Source organism: Pseudorca crassidens, chromosome 2, assembly GCF_039906515.1.
Source record: "Pseudorca crassidens isolate mPseCra1 chromosome 2, mPseCra1.hap1, whole genome shotgun sequence".
NCBI classification, from domain to species: Eukaryota; Metazoa; Chordata; class Mammalia; order Artiodactyla; family Delphinidae; genus Pseudorca; species Pseudorca crassidens.
The window spans coordinates 25,702,501-25,721,943 of record NC_090297.1 but is presented as its reverse complement, the minus strand read 5'-3'; the positions used below and the strand labels follow the sequence as shown (position 1 = coordinate 25,721,943).

The window sequence follows — 19,443 nt, the reverse complement described above, 5'->3', positions numbered from 1 at the left end:
ATTTGATGGAGGAGGAAGTTGAGGCTCAGAGAAGTAGTTTTCCAAAGTTGCATTGCTAATAAAAGGCAGAGGCAGGATTTGAGACCAGATCCACAAGATGCCAAAGTCCACGCACTTAATCCTGCCTCCATATGGAGACTATGGAGGATTGAGTTTATAGAACACATACCTTTAAGGGAGAGAGTAGGAAGCTGAGATCAGAGAGGGAACCATTCAAGAGATAGAAGGGAAACCAGCAGGGTAGTGTTTGAGGCCAAGAAAAGAGCTCCAAGAAGGGTCAGGTCAACAGTGCCCACTGTCCCTGAGAGATCAAGGTTGGGCAAGGGATTTAGCAACTGAGAGGCAACCTTCCAGAGAGCTGCTTCCACGTGTTTCAGGGAGTCCATAATAGGACCTGCCTGAGTGGGAGGTGAGAAAGTGGAGGCGGTTGGCTAGAAAGAGAAGGAGAGAACAGGGAAGAAAGGGAGCATCCCATCGGTATGCAGGCCTAGGAGGGCGGGGCAAACAGGTTGGGGCTGGCCTGGAAATACTGGGGAAGGGATGCAAGCAGGTGGGGGGGGGGTGAGCATATGAGCACTGTGGGTTGAGTCAGCAACTAGCCTCAAGGACACCCTCAGTCTCTTCCTTGACAGCCCCATGATCAAACCCTCTCCTCCATCCCATTCCCATCTTGCAGGCCAAGCTACACTAGCCTCATTCATCCTTTCCTCTCCCTCCCCCACCCTGTCCTCACCGCTCCCCTGAGGTTGTTCAGGACCAGCCATCCCCACTTCCAATCTGCTGTCTCACCCTCCCTGGCCCAGCCTGGTGAGGCAGGCAGGGAGGAGCTTCCAGGCAGGAAAGGGCTGAGTCACTCGGCCACACATCTGGTCTCAGATCTTGATACCCAGCTGAAAGGGGCAGGAAGGAAGAGGGCTCCTCCCCAGCAAGCTCTCCTGGCCAGTCCTCACTTTGCCAGCTGAGTGGGGCAGGCTGGGAGAGGAGAGCCCTTGTCACATTAACAGCCAGCATTTGCTGAGCTGCGTCACCCACTCCAGCTGGGGTCCTTTGCTTCTATGCTTGCCTTTAAAAAGTAGGGTCTTGGGCTTCCCTGGTGGCGCAGTGGTTGAGAGTCTGCCTGCTAGTGCGGGACACACGGGTTCGAGCCCTTGTCTGGGAGGATCCCACATGCCGCGGAGCAACCAGGCCCGTGAGCCACAACTACTGAGCCTGCGCATCTGGAGCCTGTGCTCTGCAATGAGAGGCCGTGATAGTGAGTGGCCTGCGCAGCGCGATGAAGAGTGGCCCCCGCTTGCCACAACTAGAGAAAGCCCTCGCACAGAAACGAAGACCCAACACAGCAAAAATTTAAATAAATTAATAAACTCCTACCCCCAACATCTTCTTTAAAAAAAAAAAAAAAGTAGGGTCTTGCCTGAAAAGTAGGACCTGTCACCTCCCTTTCACAGGTGAGGAAGCTCAGAGAGACAAAGTGACTTGGGCAGGGTCACAGAGATTGGAGGGCTGGTCCATTGGTGTCCTCATCCCGTGCTCTGGGCACACAGGAAGGGATGGTGTTTGGAGACAGTGGACAAGGGGGCTGAGGGGCTCAGGCATACCAGTGGGTGACGCCTGCAAAAGCTGGGTGGAGGGAGGCACTAGGCCCATGGTCCTGCCAAAATGGCCCCTTTCCCAAGTCCCAGTGGAAGGCAGACCCTCCTTCCCCCCCACTCCCTGCTCTGCCCTTGCTGTTGTTGGCTCAGCTCTGAGGCACCCCTATCTCATTCCTCAGCATCTTCCATCCTCTCCTCACCGTGCCATGCTGAGAGGAATAGCAAGGACCTTGGCAGGCGGTGTCCTACCATTCTGCACTCTGCCAGGGCACAGTGTTCCCATTGTCTTGAGCAGTGAGAGGTGTCCAGGTCCTGGGGAGGAGCGGGGGATCATGCCAGGCCTCTACTCTCTCCTCAGGCTGCTCAGCAGCCTTCTCTGGGGCCCAGGCTGTTTGTCCACACAACAGTGGACAAACACTGAGTTTGAGAGTGACATTGGGCAAGTTACTTCCCTCCTCCTGAATGGGGCAGCCTATGTAGATTATACAGAAAAGCAAGCCAATCAGCATTCTCCCATAGACCTGGACCATCCCTGATATTAACTTTTGATTGATTCAATTGCATTTAATGTGGCTAGAGTCACAGATGTGCCACTTGCTGTGTGACCTTGGGCAAATTTCTAGACTTCCCTGAGTCTCGGTTTCTTCCTCTTTAAAACAGGAATAGCAATAATAACACCTCCCTACGAGAGTGGTTGTCGGGGTTGATTTAGATAATGCCTAAAGCAGGTACCACATAGTGTTTAAAAGAGAAAAAAGAGAGATACTTAGTATTATTGGGAGATATCTGATTACAAACTGAATTCATGCTCAAAGAGAATCTGGGAAATGCAGAAAAGTACAAAGTTGTAAATCAAAATCACCTGTAATTCCACCCAGAAGCACCTTTTTGTGATGATTTTCTTACACAGAGTGGAGTTGCCCTCCCTCACCCTCCAAGAGAATGACCCATGTGCTTCCAGGGAGGATGGGTGGATAAATCTGCATTTTCTGCATCCTCTCTGGGCCTCCGGTTCCCTGTCTGGAAAGAAAAGGGTTGAAGTAATCAGGGGAGACAAATAGATTTAATTTCATATGCTAACTGCTGCCTCAAATGGCTCTGGGTTCACAGTGCCGTGATCAATTAATCATGTCTGCCATGGACGCAGGGGATGCAGAATGGAGCAGTGGTAGTATATGTACCCTGTGTAGCCATTGTGTAGAGTCTAAGAAATCCCTAAGAGCCACCTCAGTTTTTAACATCCTAAGAATCTTTCCCCCTTTTCATTCTACTTTCTGTTCCAGATCCTGGCTTCCTCTGGGGAATGGGGAGGGAATCCTTGCTTCTTCTCCCATCCAAGGCCTGTCCTCAGCATACTTCTGGGGTCTAGTACCTAAACTAGCTCCTACTTAACATTCTCCATAGTTGTACCTTCTCTGCAGAGCCCAACTAAGGCTCTCCCCCAGTCAGGCTCCAAACAGGGGAGCTGGGGAGGGAGGAGGGTTTGGGTGTTTTCCTCACTAAAAAGGAAATATGCAAATAGCATGCCTTCTAGCAGTCATTCCTCACCAGTCCAAGCTTGGACATTTGAATATTAAATGATCCCATGCAAATGAGCACATCCTCTCTCCTTAGCAGCCCTGCAGTTCTTTGGGCAATAGGGCTTCAACCCAACCTGAGTGGATGGGTTCAGGGTCCAGATAGTCCTCTTTGCAGGTGAGAAAGGACAGTGCCTGAAGGACTCAACTGAAAGGTTTACCAGCTCCCATTCCGGCGTGAGGGCTCTGTGAGGCGGACCTGAGCTCAGTAAGGGGACAGAGACTCAGAGAAAGCTAGGGACTCTCTAGGGATGGGGATGGGCTCCATCAAGGGGGAGGTCCTCTGTAAAAGAAAAAGGACTCAGGGGCTTCCCTGGTGGCACAGTGGTTGAGAGTCCGCCTGCCGATGCAGGGGACACGGGTTCGTGCCCCGATCCGGGAAGATCCCACATGCCGCGGAGTGGCTGGGCCCATGAGCCATGGCCGCTGAGCCTGCGCGTCCGGAGCCTGTGCTCCACAACAGGAGAGGCCACAACAGTGAGAAACCCGCGTACCGCAAAAAAAAAAAAAAAAAAAAAGAGAAAGGACTCAGTGTGAGGAGGGTGCTGAGGAGGGGGACGGACGCTGGGAGTTCACTGAGGTGGGTAAATCTCACGAATCTGAGGTGTGGTCCCATGGCCCGTCCCCTTCTCCCCCTCCCAGTCCTGCGGGATTGCCAAGGGCTATAACCTGAGGGGCCAGTGGGGTGGCCCCTGAGATCCCTGAATAGGGCCATCCCAGGGTTCCAAATGTCTTTCTGGAAGCTGCCTCCAGCCTAAGGACCACAGAGGTGGGAGGAAGCTCCCAGGAAATGAGAAAACCTGGGAAGGCTCTCTTGTCCCCCATGGCCCCAGGCCAGACCTCCCTCTCACTGGCTTCTAGGGCCTGCTCTCGGCCCTGGCTCCCTAGCCCCTAAGGCCTCACAGTTTGTTGCTGAGGACTGTTTGGTGTTGCCTGCCTGAGGCCCCATCTCACTCACTGAGCCCCGTCCTCCCCACTGAGCCCCCAGGCCCCTCACTGAGCCCCCATCCCCCTCACTGAGCCCCCATCCCCTCACTGAGCCCCCATCCCCCTCACTGAGCCCCCATCCCCTCACTGAGCCCCATCCCTTCACTGAGACCCCCCCATCCCCCTCACTGAGCCCCATCCCCCTCACTGAGCCCCCATCCCCTCACTGAGCCCCCAGGCCCCTCACTGAGCCCCCATCCCCTCACTGAGCCCCATCCCCCTCACTGAGACACTCATCCCTTCACTGAGACCCCCCCATCCCCCCAACTGAGCCCCAACCGCTCACTGATTCCTTATCTCCCTAATGGAGGCTTGTTGGTAAACCTTCGTTTCCTGGATGAGCCACTGCAAACTGCAGCCCTCAGACCAGTGTTGCATCTACCCAGTCTCTGGTATACCCATTTCAGCCACATCCTTGGCTTTGTCCTGGCCCAGGGCCCAGGTCGTGAGATGGAGGAGCCAGAGGCAAGGGATCAATAATAGCCTGGAAGGAGAGCCCAGCTAAGGGCCTTCTTGGTCAGCTTCCATGGTGGCTCTGGGCCCGTTCTGCCAGTGGCACGGATGTTGAGATGCTGCTGCTGCAGAGAGGCAGCTCCCCCTCTGGCTTGCCAAGACTCAGGCCAGGCGCTGGAACAGAAGAGCAGGCATCGGTCCCAGCCCAATCCCCTGAACAAAGCTGCACTGTGCACACCCTCCCACCCCCTCCACCCCTCCCCTCAGGCCAGGCCAGGGTCGGGCAGGGCCACACATGGAGGCCGGAAACAGAAGGACACCCAGGCAGCGAGGGGGCAAGGGAGAAAGGCTGTGAGCTCCAGGGTCAGGGACACAGAGTCAGACCTACAGGCAGAGAGGCTGTGGCTTACAGCCCTGAGTCTGGAGTGGCAGGGGTGGCCACCGGGTGTTCCAGGCGTCTCCAGGACACAGAGAAGCAGACCCATGGGAGGGAGACCCAAGTCCAGGGAGGTTGGAGGTGATGGTGATCCTGAGTGCCCTGGACAAGGGCACAGGAATCGCAGGCCCCACTGCACAGCCACAGCCTTGGCCAGAGCCCCAAGGCTCCTCGGTTGACTTCACTCACTTGTGCCTCAGCACAGTCGCCACAACTCAGCCCTGCCAGCCCTGTGTGGGGCACTAGGAGCAAAGAGATGACAAGGCACTGTCCCCAACTTCATAGAAGCGGTTGAAATCAGGGTCTGGACTCAAGGGATTAGTTTATGCTCTAGATGCCTGGCTCACCCACAGTCCTTTCTAAGGATTTCTTCGGTCACTATACTCTGAACCGAGTGGCCCAACTGCCCTGCCCCTAACTGGACCAGAGGTGGGCCTGGCCCTCACTCAGTTGGCCAGGGGCCCATGAAGTGGTCTGGCTGGAAACTGCCCTCCAGGAGTCAGATTCACTGAACGAAGCAGATCCTCTCTCAGGGAGTAAGCGGGCGACCCAGAGAGAGCCAGGTGCAGTATCATGAGGCCGCAGGAGCCAAGCCCAGCAAGGAGTCTCGCAGGCAAGACGTGCAGGAAAGACAGCAGTGAAGTCCCAGGAGGACCGAGCCTCTGTGACTCTCAGGGCCAGACTTGGGAGCCTGCAGCTGTGGCCAAGACAAGACTCCAGGTCAGGGGAGCCGTTTGCTTCCTGAACACCTGTGGAGACATGTGAGGCCCCAGGTGAGGGGCACCTCCCCCTGTCTTCCTTCAGCCCCGTCTCCTGAAGCACAGGGTGAGCGTTTCCCTGGTCCTTCTCATCCAAAGGAACCAAAGGGACACGGCCTCTCCGTCCCTGCCTCTCTGGCCTCCTCCCAGCTGATCCAGAGGGAGCCACAAATGGTAACAAGAGCCCCGGACTTGAATTCCAAAGATGAGATTTGAGTCCAGTTTTACCAGGTATCTGCCTCTCAGAGTCTCAGTTTTCTCCTTAGAAATATGGGAGTAAAGCCTACCCCAGGAGCTGCTGGGGGGAGTGAAATGAGGCTGTGGTGAAGAGCCCGTTTCAGCCTCCCCAGGGGTCCACCCTCCACACTCCCTCTGGGCCCTTGTCCTGTCTCACTGCTCCCATCCCTGTTCCAGATGGGCATCCAGGACTTCCATCAATCTGAGACCCTCACTGCAGTCAGCCTCCCTCAGTCTGCGAGGTGGCTGCAGATGCCTCCGCTGGAGCCGGGGCTTCTGGTCTAAAAGGGGAGCCTCCAGGGGACAGAGGTCAGAGGAGCAGTGGAATTTCAAACACTTGTGACCAGCCAGCAGGGAGGTTGCTCAAGCGGGCCCACTTAGTCACGTTTTCCCTCAACCCAGGGGCTCCGTCCAGGGGAGGGGGCCCCGAGACAGGGAGCCAGACTCGGGTTAGAACAGGAAGTCCGGCTCAGCCCCCAGGGCTCATGTGAGACTGTGTCATCTCGGCTCTGGGCGTGATGCCACATGGGAACCATCTCAAGCCACCTTCATCATTTCTACTCATGTCTCATCACCTTTGTGCTTTTCTCTCAGGGACTAATGGCCAGTCAGCCCCAGACTGACCCCTCACCCGTCAACACTGTCCCTAAAGGTATGAGCTCCGGAGCTTGAGAGACCTGGGTTCAAATCCTGGCTCAGCTACTCCCTCACTGTGACCTGGGCAAGCTGCCTCACCTCTCTGAGCAAGACTGGAGTGAATGAGGGGCTTCCCTGGTGGCACAGTGGTTGAGAGTCCGCCTGCCGATGCAGGGGACATGGGTTCGTGCCCCGGTCCGGGAGGATCCCACATGCCGCGGAGCAGCTGGGCCCGTGAGCCATGTCCGCTGAGCCTGCGCGTCCGGAGCCTGTGCTCCGCAATGGGAGAGGCCACAGCAGTGAGAGGCCCGGTACCACAGAAAAAAAACAAAAACAAAACAAACAACAACAACAACAAAAGACTGGAGTGAATGAAATGACAACACGAGAACAGCCAAGCAAGTGGCTAGGGGTCCCTGAATGTCAGTTCCCTTTCTCCTTCTCAGAGCCCTGGACTGGGACCATTGATGGGTCTGGAGGAGGCCAGGGGTCCTACCCTGAGTTGTAGGAGTCATGGGGTCAAATTCATGTGCCCTCTATGGGACCTGCAGCAGGTCACTGCAGTGCTTTGAGCCCACATTTTCATTTGTCAAGTGGAGGTACAACTGCTTAGCTAACGTTAGGGCTCCTTTTCTGGTCACAGAAGGCTTTGGGTGGGAAGAAGGGAAACTGGACAAGAGAGGGACTGCCCTTCAAGGCAGGAGGTTGATGGGTGGGGAGCAGGGGTGGCAGGGAGGTGAGTCACCATGAAGGAGTGAGGCACAGAGGCTGGGCTTTTCTGAAGGGTCAGGGGTCAGTGGGAGGAGGCTGCTCAATGTGGACTCACAAAGGTTCAGACCTAATCTGAGAGGACTCTGCTAGCGACACACGGAGTCACACACACCCTTGTCCACGTGGTCACACGAAGGCACCCTGGAAACATTCACATACTCCTGTACACTCAGGACATTCACAGAGTCACCCCCAGACACAAAGACACACTCAGAGACACTCACAAACTCATCCACACACGTTTTTACCTTCAAGTATATCCACACCTTCAGACATATTCACACGAGCTCCTGTCCACAACATCCACACAGACAAGAGGGCAAACCCAGAGCTATTCGCGCAGACACGGGCACACAAAGACGCGCTCAGGGACACGCATACATTCTTGCACACAATCCTGCACACTTGAGTACATGCTCACAGTCAAAGCCACACACGTTGTGTACACACTCCTGTATGATCTGAAGCATTCACAGACATTCCGTCAGGTAGAGCACGGTCAGGTACATGCACACGCCGTCTCCCCTACTCACCCGTGCGGCCAACCTCACCCCCTTCCAGCCAGCTAGGCTCAGCGCTCTCTCTCCACCCACTTCCCACCGTCCTCTGGGGCTCCCTCTGGAGCTGGGGGAGGGAATGGGGCGGGGCTCACCCTGCTGATGTGGCAACTCTGCTCACCTGCATCCGGCCGCACCCTCCTGCGATAAGGGCTTAAAGAAGCAGGAGTGCCGGCCACGGTCCCCACCAGGTCTCTGCCCTGGTTCCTCTGATGGGAAAAGTGAGGCCCAGAGAGGGGTCAGATGATGAATGGGACTTGAAACCAGGACTCCAGTGCCAGGAGCTGACTGGGGAGGGGATGCTGGTGCTGGGAACTGGGAAGACTGGGTTCCAGGCCTGGCCTGTCTCCTGCCTGCCCTGGATGGCTGTCTGTGGAACCTGCCTCTCCTCACTGTTGCCGGTCTCCCTACCAGGCACTCCCACTTCTGGCAGTCCCATCTCCGTAGCCAGCTCCACAGGCCCAAGCCAGAAACACACACACAGTCACTGCACCCTGCTGACTCTACCTCCCCAGTGTTCCTCAAACCTGGGCTGGAAGGAAGCAGCCTGTGCGGTGGGAAGCCCACCTCTGCTACTTCCCAGCTATGTGACTTAGGGCAAGTCACTGCTTTTCTCTGAGCCTCAGTTTCCTCACCTAGAAACGTGGTGATGATCACACCTACCTCCCAGGATTGGACCGGTGAGAGAATTATACAAGATAATAGACGTGGTGGCTGCAGGGCCAGGCCCAGGGACTCGGGACAGGCTTGGTGAATGAATGGAAGACACGTGAAGGGCTTGCCCAGATACCCTGCACTGGGCCAGGTCCCCCACTGCTGAAGCCTCCCTGATCCCGTCACCTCCTGGGGGATCCTGTACGACCAGCCTCTCCCAGGTTTGCTGTTAGTTTTGCTGCTGCTTCCAAAGCCCCAGCAGCCCAATCCAGCCCCAATCACTGTACCATGGTGGGAGGAGGGCCTGGCGAATGGGCAGGTGGCAGGGGTGGAGAGGGGTTGGGAGGACACAGCCATGCCCGTAGGAGCCACCAGTCTGATGCGGAAGATCCAGCTCTGCTCCTGGAGTACCCAGCTTAATCAGACCCAGTCTGTCCTGAGGGCCCAAGAATAGCTAGTGCGGGGGTGGGGGGGGCGGCTATGGCCCTGTCCCAACGGCTCCAAGTCTGATGTGGGAGACAGCCTAATCCAAGAGCACCCAGGCTGGTAGGGAAGACACTCCCTGGCCCAGCTCCTCAAACAACCTGGGGAGACGTACACTTCCCCTGGGATTCCCAGTCCGAGGGAGGCAATTCACTCTCCCTAGGGGCTACCAGGCTAGGAAAGGAGACACAATTCTTGTTCTCAGGGACCCCAAGTCACAATAGAAGAGACTGAATACATACCTAGGACACAAAGGTACCCAGACACAGAGAAGCAGAAATGAGCACAGATGAATGCGGCTTTGTGCACGTGCCTCTTGTGTCTGACTGTGACTCTATGCTCGCATGTGACTCTGCATGACTGTCGCCTCTGTTTCTGTGACCAGGCATGTGCCTCTGAGCTGAGACTCCACTCAGCGAGTGGACCCAGTTGGGTCTAAGCACTCATTCAATGGACATGCATTCACTGAACATTGATTTTGTCCCATTTGCTGAGCCTTCAATAGGTGTGGTTTCTGCTTTCAGAGGCATCACTATGTAAGGGTGGTAGAGGAAGCACAGAATAAGCAGTCCCCTATGCTGCAACCTGTTTAGAAGCACAGGGGGCTGCAGTAGCACAGGGGAAGTGGACTTCCTGGAAGAAGTGATATTTAAGCTGTGCCCTAACAGGCTTTAGGGCTGAGGGAAAGGATGTTCCTGCTAGAGACAACAGCACGTGCAAAGGCTGTGGACCTGGGGGGAGAGAGCCCAGGAAAGGTTTTCTGGAGGAGGTGACTGGATGGCGTTTTGGAAGTGGTAGGTAGGTATGGAGAGGGGGCTTGTAGCGGGACCAGCCAGAGGAAGTCTACTTGCCTGAGCCGTTACCTAGGCATGAAAAGGCAGTGTCCAGAGGAGCTTGAGGGTCTGAGGTAGAACCCGCACCTCCAGAGAGGAGAGGAGACACTCCTGAGTGGTGGGTTTAGGTGGTGAACTCCTGGACTGGCCTGTGGGCTGTGCTAGGAGAGAGACCCAGCGCAGGGAGCCTGGGAAAGGCCCCCAAAGGATCCTCAGCTGTAAAGGGTATTTAATAATAGCTCCCTCACAGGGTAGAGGTGAGAATGACAATAAATGCACGTTCCCAAGTCGCTCTCGGATGAGCTCTCCAGGAGCTCATTTATTCCTCTCAAGAACTATATTATTATGGTCCCATTTAAATGCTGACGAAGCAGGCTGAGAGAGGCCCAAGGCTAGAGAGCGGAACGCGAAAGTGGGCTGTCTGGATTAGAACGCAGCCTGAGACTAAGCCTGGCTCCTTCCCTTGAGTCTCACAACCTCCCTCCCAGCACTCGAATGCGCCTCTTAAATCGGTAACAGCTGATGACTGCTGGATCCGGTGCCGTTACTATTATTTTTGCCTATTATTATCCCTGTGATTCCCGAAGAACATCCTTGATTCAACTCGGGCTCGGACCTCCCCGCCGCCTGCGCGCCCTCGGCCCCTGAAAACCACGGGCCCAGACGACCCCGCGCGGCCGCGGTGGGAACAGCAACCCCCGGGACCCGGGGGGCGGGGGGATGGGGTGGTCGGTGTGGTGGCGCCCCCTGGAGGCAGTGCTCGGCGTTGCCTCCAGGGACGACCGCCAGTGCGGCGTCCTCTGCACCCTTGGTTGGCTGCAGACAGGAGGCTCCCACACAGCGATCCGAGGGGGCAGGGAGGAAGGAGGAAATAATGAGAATAACACTTATCAAGTGACTCTTGTACACTGGGCAAAGCGCTGGGCATTTCCAACACATTTTCTCATTTAACGCCCACCCAACCTCATTTCCCAGAAGTGGAAGCTGAGGTTCTGGGAGGTTAAGTAACTCGCAAGAGATGAAAAGCTGGGTTTGAACCCAACTCTGCCCAAGTGTGTGGCCATGCCAAGGGCCCCTCTGGGGTAAGTCCAAGGAGGAAATGGCCATTGGACCCTCACTGAACTATAAGCCTCTGGAGGTCAGGCATAATGATTATAAAAAATAAATTCAGTCATTAGTGGAGGCAGTACGTTGAATTTGAGTGCCAGCATTTCCTACCTGTGACTTTGGTCATCTAACCTGCTTAACCCCTCTGAGCCTCAGTTTTACATAAACATCTGTAAATGAGCTTTGTTACAGGCATTATGCTCTAGGACTGTTCTGAGGATACACGGCAATAATGCAGACAAAATGCTTAGCTTAGGAATTCCCTGGCGGTCCAGTGGTTAGGACTCCTCATTTTCACTGCCGAGGGTGCGGGTTCAATCCCTGGTTGGGGAACTAAGATACCGCAAGCTGCATGGCGCCCCCTCCCCCCCAAAAGAAAAAGGTTTAACTTAGCACCTGGCATGTAATAGGTGCTCAAGAAAATAGCTAAAACCATTTGCTCATATGGCCATTATTTATTTAAAGCCTAGGGGCTAGGGATACAGCAATGAAAAAATACAGATATTTGTCTTGCTTTAATGATTTCCTAGTCTTGTGTTCCTAGGATCCAGCACATTGTCCGGCTTAATAAATGTTGAAATGAATAAATGAACTAATAAAGGGGTGAATGAATGAATGGACATATTGCAGTAAGTCAGTCCCTGGTTGCAGTTTCAGGGAGAGTAAGAGAGAGAAAAGAGAGTTTTCTAAATAATAGCTACTATTATTTGGGCACTTACATTGCATCGGGTACTCGAGTAAATGCTTTTTGTGTTCTCAGTTTGTCCTCACAGCAAACCCATGAGGTCAAAAGTGTTATCTGATTATAGACAAGAAAACAATCTCTGTGAGATAAGAGTGATTTTTCCTAAGGTTACACAGTAAGTGCAGAGGCAGGTGTTAGGCTCGGGTCTGCTGCCTCCAAAGCTTGGATTTGTACCAGGCTCCCTTGAAGCAGTGGGCTGGAGGGCCCGGCTAGGGCATCTTTCACCATCCACCTCCCCATGTCTAGTTGGTCTGCTGGAGCTCTTGGCATGCAAAAGAAACTCAGCAGAATGGCCTCCACCTGCACCAGTAATAATGGGGAATGTGCTACTCTGAGCTTCCAAGAAGCAAGTTCACTTCCAATTACTCCTGTGCTGAGCCTCATGTTTAATTACTTTTCATGACAGTCCTGTGAAGACGGTATTAGTCGCGTATTTCACAGGCAGGGAACCGAGGTTCAGGGTTGCCTTCCCAAGCTTATGTAGGGTGTGCTCTGGGGTCTGGTGGAGACAGTTGCCAAGGCTCCCCTCCCTGCTGCCCTCTGGAGCCTCTCTACTTCCCAGCTCATCCCTCTGCCAGTTATCCCCCCAGTCCTCCCCACACTCTTAGCCCCTCCCTGACCCGTTCTCTTGGTCAGGGTAACTAGAGGCCTAAGCCCGAGTAAGGTGAGCTAAGAGGGACCTCTTGGGTTGGGACCCTGCTTGGAGTGGTGGCCAGGAGGTCACTGTTCACCTAAAATGGGATTTTAATCTGTTTGCAACTTTTTTTTTTTAGTAGAAAATGGTTTCTTAAAAAATCTTTTTAAAATTGAGATACAGTTGGGCTTCCGTGGTGGCGCAGTGGTTGAGAGTCCGCCTGCCAATGCAGGGGACACGGGTTGGAGCCCTGGTCCAGGAAGATCCCACATGCCGCGGAGCAACTAGGCCCGTGAACCATGGCCGCTGAGCCTGCGCGTCTGGAGCCTGTGCTCCGCAACGAGAGGCTGCGATAGTAAGAGGCCCGTGCACCGCGATGAAGGGTGGCCCTGGCTTGCCGCAACTAGAGAAAGCCCTCGCACAGAAACGAAGACCCAACACAGCCAAAAAAATATAAATAAATAATTTTTTAAAAAATTGAGATATAGTTGATGTACAATATTAAGTTACAGGTGTCCAACATAGTGATTCACAGTTTTTAAAGCTTATACTCCTTTTATAGTTGTTTTAAAATATTGGCTGTATTCCCTGTGTTGTACAATATATCCTTGTAGCTTATTTATTTTATACACAGTAGTTTGTACCTCTTAATCCCTTACCCCTATCTTGCCCCTTCCCCATTCTCTCTTCCCACTGGTAACTACTAGTTTGTTCTCTATATCTCTGAGTCTGTTTCCTTTTTGTTATATTCACTAGTTTGTTTTAATTTTTAGATTACACATATAAGTGATATCATATAGTATTTGTCCTTATCTGTCTGACTTATTTCACTTAGCATAATACCCTCCAAGTCCATCCATGTTGTTGCAAAGGGCAGAATTTAATTTTTTTTATGGCTGAGTAATATTCCATCATATATATACACCACATCTTCTTTACCCATTCATCTGGTGATTCCATATCTTGGCAATCGTAAATAATGCTGCTATGAACATTAGGGTGCATGTATTTTTTTTTTTTTTTTTTTTGATATATAACCAAGAGTGGAATTGCTGGGTCATATGGTAGTTGTATTTTTAGTTTTTTGAGACACTTCCTTACCATTTTGCACAGTGGCTGCACCAATTTACATTCCCACCCACAGGGTACGAGGGGTCCCTTTTTTTTTCTTAATACATGTTACATTTTATTTTATTTAATTTATTAATTTTTTTGGCTGCATTGGGTCTTAGTTGCGGCGCAGGGGCTCTTCGTTGAAGCACGCGGGCTTTTCTGTAGTTGTGGTGCACGGGCTTAGTTGCTCCGCGGCACGTGGGATCTTAGTTCCCCGACCAGGGATTGAACCCGTGTCCCCTGCTTTGGAAGGCGGATTCTTAACCACTGGACCACCAGGGAAGTCCCCTTCTTTTTTATTTTAATTAATTAATTAATTAATTTTTTATTTTTTGGCCACGCCAAGTGGCTTGTGGGATCCTAGTTCCCCAGGCCCTCAACAGTGAAAGTGCGGAGTCCTAACCACTGGACTGCCAGGGAATTCCCTGAGGGTTTCCTTCTTTCTACATCCACCAACATTTGTTACTTGTGGTCTTTTCTTTTTAATGGACCAGTTACTTAATTAGGTTCTTTTTTTTTTTTTTTTTTTTTTTTTGGCGTTACGCGGGCCTCTCACTGTTGTGGCCTCTCTGGTTGCGGAGCACAGGCTCCGGACGCGCAGCCTCAGCGGCCATGGCTCACGGGCCCAGCCGCTCCGCGGCATGTGGGATCTTCCCAGACCGGGACACGAACCCGCGTCCCCTGCATCGGCAGGCGGACTCTCAACCACTGCGCCACCAGGGAAGCCCCAGTACCACCATTCTTGTCACCACCAGCTTTTTTTGCGACAGTAGCAAGAACCGTCACCTTCTTTTTCTTTTCAACCTTGGATTTAGCTGCTGAATACTTCCTCTGGTACAAGGTCTTTTGGGAATACATAGCCGATTGGCAATATCTGCCAATTCCTCTCATCAGGACAGTGTTTTGGCTGCAGTGGGGCTTCCCCTTCTTAACCTTCTTAAGTTTTTTAACTTTGCCACCAGCATCAGCCTTCTTGGCTTCAGGTTTTTTCTCCTTAGTATCTGGCTTCTCAGCTCTTTTATCTGCCATCTTGCAAGATGGGAAAGAGCTACTTGTGGTCTTTTTGATGATAGCCATTCTGACAGGTGTGAAGTGATATCTCATTGTGGTTTTTTTGTTTTTGTTTTTATTTTTGTTTTGTTTTGCGGTACACGGGGCTCTCACTGTTGTGGCCTCTCCCGTTGCGGAGCACAGTCTCTGGACGCGCAGGCTCAGCGGCCATGGCTCACGGGCCCAGCCGCTCCGCGGCATGTGGGATCTTCCTGGACTGGGGCACGAGCCCATGTCCCCTGCATCGGCAGGCGGACTCTCAACCACTGCGCCCCCAGGGAAGCCCTCATTGTGGTTTTAATTTGCACTTCTCTGATGATTTATGATGTTTAGCATCTTTTCATGTGCCTGTTGGCCATCTGTATGTCTTCCCTGGAAAAGTGTCTATTTAGGTCTTCTGCCCATTTTTAAAATCAGATTGTTTGTTTTTTTGATGTTGAGTTGTATGAGCTATTTACATATTTTGGATATTGACTCCTTATTGGTCATATCATTAGCAAATAGTTTCTCCAATTCAGCTGGTTGTCTTTCTGTTTTATTGATAGTTTCCTTTGCTGTGCAAAAGCTTTGAAGTCTAACTAGGTCCCATTTGTTTATTTTTGCTTTTATTTCCTTTGCTTTAGAAGACAGATCCAAGAAAATATTGCTATGATTTATGTAAAATAGTGTGCTGTCTATGTTTTCCTCTAGGAGTTTCATGACCTCCAGTCTTTTATTTTAAAAAAAATTTTTAATAGCTTTGTTTTATTTATTTATTTATTTATTGGCTGTGTTGGATCTTCCGTGGCTGTGCACGGGCTTTCTCTAGTTGCTGAGGGCTTCTCACTGCGGTGGCTTCTCTTGTTGCAGAACACAGGCTCCAGGCGCACGGACTTCAGTAGTTGTGGCGCATGGGCTTAGCTGCTCTGCGGCATGTAGGATCTTCCCAGACCAGGGCTCGAACCCGTGTCCCCTGCATTGGCAGGCAGATTCTTAAGCACTGTGCCACCAGGGAAGCCCCTCCAGTCTTACATTTAGGTCTTTAATCCATTTTGAGCTTTTTTTTTTTTTTTGGCTGCATCGGGTCTTAGTTGCAGCACGAGGGATCTTTGTTGAGGCACGCGGGATCTTTCATTGCGGTGCGCGGGCTTCTCTCTAGCTGTGTTGTGGGGGCTCCAGAGCACGTGAGCTCTGTAGTTTGCAGCACGTGGGCTTAGTTGCCCCTCAGCATGTGGGATCTTAGTTCCCTGACCAGGGATTGAACCCATGTCCCCTGCATTAGAGGGCAGATTCTTTACCACTGGACCACCAGGGAAGTCCCAATTTTGGGTTTATTTTTGTATATGGTATGAGAAAATGTTCTAATTTCATTCTTTTTTAATTTTTATTTTTTTAAATAGATTTATTTATTTATTTTTGGCTGCATTGGGTCTTCATTGCTGCGCGCGGGCTTTTCTCTAGTTGCGGCAAGCAGGAGCCACTCTTTGTTGTGGTGCGCAGGCTTCTCATTGCGGTGGCTTCTCTTGTTGCGGAGCACAGGCTCTAGGTGCACGGGCTCAGTAGTTGTGGCACACAGGCTTAGCTGCTCTGCAGCATGTGGGATCTTCCTGGACCAGGGCTCGAACCCATGTCCCCTGCATTGGCAGACATATTCTCAACCACTGTGCCACAAACGAAGCCCTAATTTCATTCTTTTACATGTAGCTGTCCAGTTTTCCCAGCAGTACTTATTGAAGAGATTGTCCTTTCTCCATTGTATATTCTTGCCTTCTTTGTCATAAATTAATTGACCATAAGCATGTGGGTTTATTTCTGGGCTCTCTATTCTGTTCCATTGATCTATGTGTCTGTTTTTATGCCAATACCATGCTGTTTTGATTATTGTAGCTTTGTAGTAGTTCACAACATTTGCTGATTCTGGTTTTGGGTGGTGATTTAGAAAGAGGGTCTCCCCAAATTCTCTGCCAAAGACTCATCTTCCCTAAGTTTAGTTCTTACCTTATTGGTCTTAGCAGGAAGCAGGGGAGAAAACTCAAAGCATTTGCCAGAAGAGGGTTTAATGAAGGAACTATTTACAGAGGCGTTGGCAGGAATGGTGAAGCACCCTGGGGCTCACAACAGTGGGATAGAGTCACTAGCCCCAGTGCCTGAAGGGGCAAGGGAGGGAGCCTTGTTAAGGAACCTGGCAGGAGTCGTGCCCTGGGGTTGCAGGCCACCCAACGGGAGCTGTGCCTTTCAGTGGGGGAACATAGTAACTGTCAAAATCACAGTATTATAAATATCCTGATCTCACTCTCCTCCTTCCCTCTGATCTCCTGGCAATGTCTCCTACTGGCCAAACTTTACCTGAAACCGTAAGGCAAGGGAGCCCAGGTGAGACTGTCAGTGGTAGTCAGCCCCAGGACACAGGGCAGGGCAGAGAAGCACAGAGAATGAAGGGTAGGCAAAGAGTAGCCAGCCCAGGGGCTTCTCCTCTCTTCGTGGACTCGGCTTTGTGGAGGGGCTGAGAGACAGAGTGGCTGTGCTTGTCTCTCCAAGCAGTCTGTGCCTGACGCCGGAACGCCCTTTCTCCTCTTCCAGGCCCACGTTACTTCGTCCGTGAGGTTGTCCCCAGTCCTGGAGTTAATCTCTCCCATTCTTGGCTTCCTTGGTTCTCAGTGCCTAGCCCATCACTCAGCTCAGTGATTTAGCATTATTCTCTGCAGGGGTTTGTCGCCCCAGGGGACAGTTCTAGCATCCTCTACACTGTGAGCTCTTTGCAGGCAGGGCCCTGGGCCAAAGAAGGCCATTTGCTCTGACACAGGACCCAGCGCAGGCCAAGTGCCCATGTTTGCCAAGTGAACGGAGTCCTGTGGCCTCACCCACCTCCCTCTGCCTTGGTGTACACAGCCTGGGCACATGTGTATGTCTGTTTCCCTGAGTACAAAGGGGTTCCTTGGTGATGAGTGGCCCAGGCCAGGCACACAGCAGGCATCAAATGTTGCCTAAATTGGCCTAGGGAGGACCATACTCCTTTCCTTCATTCATTCAACAACTTTTTGAGATCCTACTATATGCCAGGCCCTGTGCTGGGCCCTGGGGACACAGAAGTGAACAAGACACACAAAGTTCCTGCCTTCATGGGGTTTCCATTCTAGTGGGGGAAGCAGAAAAGGAAGGAATGGAAAATGTACAGTATTATTAAAGATTGCAGTAAGTGCTGTACAGAAAATAAACAAGATGATGAGACAAACAGTAAAAGGATGGATATTTATGTGGGAGAGGAGCACGTCAGGGAAGGTCTTTCTGAGGAGATCACATGTAAGCTGAGACCTGAAGAAGAGAGGACATGAAGAGCTGGAAGGGTGTTCTAGGGAGAGGGAACAGCAAAAACAAAGGACCGTAGGTGCTTCTGGGACCCTGGGGGATTCAGTGTCTCAGCCTAAAGAAGGGCTTAGGGGGAGTTTAAGAGCGGTTAAGGAATCAGTCTTGGGGGCGGCCCGGGGCCAGGTCCTGGGCTGAGGGTTGGAGGGGAAGGGACAGCCCTTCTTAATGCCACCCTTGCTGCCTGTTGCCTAGCACCACAGCAAATAGTGCTGCTGGCAGGCCCTGCCCTTGCTCCCTTGGCTCCCCTCTGACTGGCAGTGGCTGTCAAAGGACCAGCCCCGGAGGCTTTGCCAACCTCCTCCCCTGGGATATTTTAGAGGTAAGTCAGAAAATGACCAGCAGCCTCCAAAACTCGACTTTTTCTCATGCATACCTTACAAGGGTATATTTGGCTGCCCTGGGTGTTAATCTCCCACCCCCTTGCACTACACAGAGAGATATAAATATACGCCAAAGGCAGCACACTCAGAAACTTGGATTAAGGACGACATACTCAGGCCCCAGTGACACACAGAAGACACTCCACACAGCTGCTTATGAGCCCTCCCTCCCACACACTTCAGTCCCCAGTCTCCTGTAACTACACAATCACGCACACAACTATACACACGCCCCACAACACAGTCACAACAGCCGGCCACACAGACACTCCACCACCAGCACAATCACCACACACACAATCACTCCCCCATGATTATACAGTCACATATCCGTGTGGGGTACATCCACACGGACAGGTACTCCACGGTCATCACAGAGTCACACGTTGACACACCATCACACAGCCTCCCCCTCCACAGAGCACACACACAACCACGTGGTGTTCACACAGCTGGCAGTGGGCACACAGATCACAACGCACAGCCCACAAGCGTTCCGCACGGCCGCCCCCCCACCCCCGACCACCCCTTTACTCAAGGCCTCTCTGATTAAACACATCCAGCCCCTCTGCTGGTTACAGTGAACAGCATTCTTCTGAGATTGAGTCAAAGACCTCCCCCAGACAGGGGCTAAGTGGAAAAAAGGCATCAGAAGGGAGAATGCCCGAGGCCCAGGTCTGGGAAGGGGCCTGGCAGCTCCTCGCTTAGGGAGACAGCCTTCAGTGTTGAGTTTGATCCTGACACTGGTGGCCTAAGGACTTGGGGGAGGGGGCACGCCTTGCAGTGGGCAGAAGCAGGGCGGGTGGGGGGTGACAGCTGGAGCAAGCGGAGAGACCCCTGGAAACCTCGCAGCGTGAGGGCAGAAAGCGGTGTTAAATATGGACTGAAACTTAGAGGCTTAAACCCTCCCACGCAGTCCTCCCACCGCCCTTCCCCAGGCTCCGGACTGTCCGCAAACGTACGGGGTGTAGTGTTACCCCCTCCTCCGCCAGCCCTCGGCGACAGCTGCGGGGCACAGCGCTCAGGCGAGGGGGCATCGCAGGGCGCCGGGCGGCGGCTGACACCCCCGAACTCCTGCGGGCGGCGGGCAGGGTG

At 52.7% G+C, this 19,443-nt stretch overlaps 1 protein-coding gene across 3 annotated transcripts in view; it reads left to right on the top strand.

Moving 5' to 3' along the window:
• Positions 1–19,350: 19,350 nt before the first annotated feature.
• The window catches only part of SYNC (syncoilin, intermediate filament protein), an 18,369-nt gene continuing 18,276 nt past the window's right edge, over positions 19,351–19,443 (top strand). Inside the window, exon 1 of one of the 3 annotated variants that reach the window (XM_067725305.1) lies at positions 19,351–19,443. This exon is cut by the window's right edge and continues 497 nt beyond it. The gene's annotated coding sequence lies outside the window, so the exon portion shown is untranslated. The other 2 variants (XM_067725303.1, XM_067725304.1) reach the window with 2 other exon arrangements.